The 2,705-nt window shown below is 58.6% G+C and overlaps 1 long non-coding RNA gene across 1 annotated transcript; it reads left to right on the top strand.

The window, feature by feature from the left end:
* Window positions 1-6: 6 nt before the first annotated feature.
* Window positions 7-2,682, top strand: LOC122545993. The gene is made up of 3 exons (XR_006310642.1): window positions 7-682; window positions 1,044-1,132; window positions 1,354-2,682. It is a non-coding gene; the product is annotated as an uncharacterized LOC122545993 (long non-coding RNA).
* The last annotated feature ends 23 nt before the right edge of the window (window positions 2,683-2,705 follow it).

Below are 2,705 nucleotides of genomic sequence, written 5' to 3'. Positions count from 1 at the left end.
ACCGTCTACAAGCTGTTCTGCAGAAATTCACCAAAGCTCTCTCTAAATCCACGAACACTTCCAACTGGAAGGACAAGAGCAGCAGATACATGGGAACACAACCACCTCCAAGTTCCCCTCCGAGCCCCTCACCATCCCGACTCGGAAATATATTACCGTTCCTTCACTGTCGCTGGGTCAGAATCTGGAATTCCCTCCCTCAGAGCATTGGGGGTCAACCCCAGCAGGGAGACTGCAGCGGTTCAAGAAGGCAGCACATCAATACTATCTCAAGTGGGGGCAACTAGGGACGGGGCAGTAAATGTTAGCTGGCTAGCGATAAAAACAGAATGTTACCTGAAAACTGAAGGGACACACAGGGCAAAATCTTTTGGAAATTTCAGACTCTGGGAGTAAATCAACTGAATGCCAAGGGGCTGTGGCACACTATGGATGGTTCAACTGAATGCCAAGGGGCTGTGGCACACTGTAAAGATAAATCAAGTGGATACTAAGGGGCTGTGGCAGGTGGTAGTGTTGGGGGAAAGGCAGAGTGTTACCCCCGCACGCTAACCTGAAGAAACTGTTTGAATCCATAGGGACCTCGACCTATCGGAGTTCCTCATCAACCCCAAGGCGAAACATTCCAAATATGACCTCATCGCCGTTTCCAACCACTACGGGAGTCTCCGTGATGGCCACTGTAAGTACCACACCTTCCACCCCCCAATCAGGATCAAAAGGAGGCGCTGTTCAGAGCCCCCTCCCCTCCTCCAGCCTGTTACACAGCAACAGAAGGCTATTCAGCCCCTCTCTCTCTCCTCCCTCCCCCCCCCGGAGCTTGATTGGGGACTGAGGCCCAGACTGGAGTGTTTGTCATTGCCCTGAGTGGTCTGTGTGGAGGACAGGGATGTGGGGGGCGGTTGGTTAGAGTCGGGAGGAGCGGAGGGGGAAGCTGGTATGGTTCAAACCCTGCTTTTAACCCCCATGCACCCCTCGCTCCCTCTTCCTCTCCCTCTTCCTCTTCCCCTCCCTCTCCCTCTCTCCCCCTCCCTCTCCCTCAGATACAACAATTGCGAGGAACAAGGATGACGGACTCTGGTATTACTTTGATGACAGTAAGGTGACCTTCGCCTCTGCTGAGCACATTGTGGTGAGTGAGCTAGGGATGGAGGGAGGGCTCATTTGCAGGGCTAACCCCAACCCTTCCGCGCCCCCACCCCCCATACCAAAATCTGTCCGCCCTCCAACCCCCTACCCCCTCCCTATCTCCGTCCCCTCCTCCAGCCCCCTACACCCCCTCCCTATCTCTGCGCTGTCTCTCTCTCTCAGCCGTGTGAATGAATGACCACACTGCGTGCTCTCTCCTGACAGAGCAGCGCCGCCTACGTGCTGTTTTACCAACTGCAGGAGAAGGTGCCGCGGCGGCCGGGGGGCTCCCCTGAGGACGGGTGCCCCCCCTCGGCGAGTGGGAGCAGCCGGCAGACGGAAAGCCCACCCCCGGGGGCCGGTGGGGAAATGGAGATGGAGTGACCCAAAACCGACCAAGACTTGTGACTGGCACCCGTCGCCAACAACCCCCCTTCCCCCCCCCACTGTTGGATTTGGGAGCATGACGGAGGCGGGCTGGGGCGATTTGATCTGAACACCCCCTCCACCCCCCTGCGCGGTTGCCAACCTCCCGCAGGGCCTGGGATCGGACTGTGCACTGCAAATCGGAACGATACTGATCCACCCGTCTCCGCAAACCTCAATATTTAAACCCTTTAAAACTCTCTGCCGTCGCTCCCTCCCCAACCAGGGTTTTTTTTTGGGGGGTGGGGGAAACACATTTAGCCCCACCCCCCACACGCCCCCTGCTCCCAACACCTTTAACCGAAGGCTGGCCGGATTGGTCTGGGGGCGGTTGGCGTCCCGACTGGGTGAGGCGGGAGGGAGAAGAGAGGTGAGGTGTTGCAGAGTCGGCCCTTCCCTCGGCAGGGAGCGGGATCTTCCTGTGCTTCCCGATTTCTCCCCGCCCGCCCCCTACGAAACGGGTCGATTTATCTCAGGGACTCCCTGCGGACCGAAGCGGGTTCGCGACCGAGCGACCTCAAGTGATTTTTTTTTTTCCCCTGTCCTCCCCACTCCCCCTCCTCGTTGGAGTGTGGGGGGGGGGGCTTAATTGGAACTAACTCTCTCACACACGCACAGCCCCCTATTCCCCAATCGCCCTCTGTGAGGCGCTCTCTCTCTCTGATTTTCCCCCATGTGTGTGTGTGTGTGAGGAACCTGTGGCCTTAATCCAGAAGACTTAGGGGAACCTCCATCTTTCATTCCCCCCCCCCCCCCCTCAATCCCCACCCTGACTGCGGAGGGTCAGTGGGACCCCCAAATCACCAATGTGGAGGGGGAGGGCATGAAATGCAGCAGGGTTGGTTTGTGCAAAGAGAGAGAGAGGGAGGGAGGGAGAGGGTTTCAGTGGTCCCGTCACTCACCCCGTCCTTCCTCAGAGCTGGGCGCACAACATTGGTGACTCTGGCTCCCCCCCCCCCCCACCCCCCACACGCTCCGAGACTGGCTGGAGATGTGGATAATTCTCTCTCTCTCTTGCGCACACGTGCCCCCACTCTCTCTCCCCCCCTCCACCTCTCACACACCCTCCTCCCCAAACTGCCCCCGTCTGTTCACACAGCGACCCGCTGCACTGACCTTTTCCCCCCCCCCCCCCCCCGCTCCCAACCTCC

This window comes from Chiloscyllium plagiosum, unplaced genomic scaffold (assembly GCF_004010195.1).
Source record: "Chiloscyllium plagiosum isolate BGI_BamShark_2017 unplaced genomic scaffold, ASM401019v2 scaf_49342, whole genome shotgun sequence".
NCBI lineage: Eukaryota > Metazoa > Chordata > Chondrichthyes > Orectolobiformes > Hemiscylliidae > Chiloscyllium > Chiloscyllium plagiosum.
The sequence above is the reverse complement of the archived record's forward strand: the minus strand, read 5'-3'. Positions and strand labels throughout refer to the sequence as shown.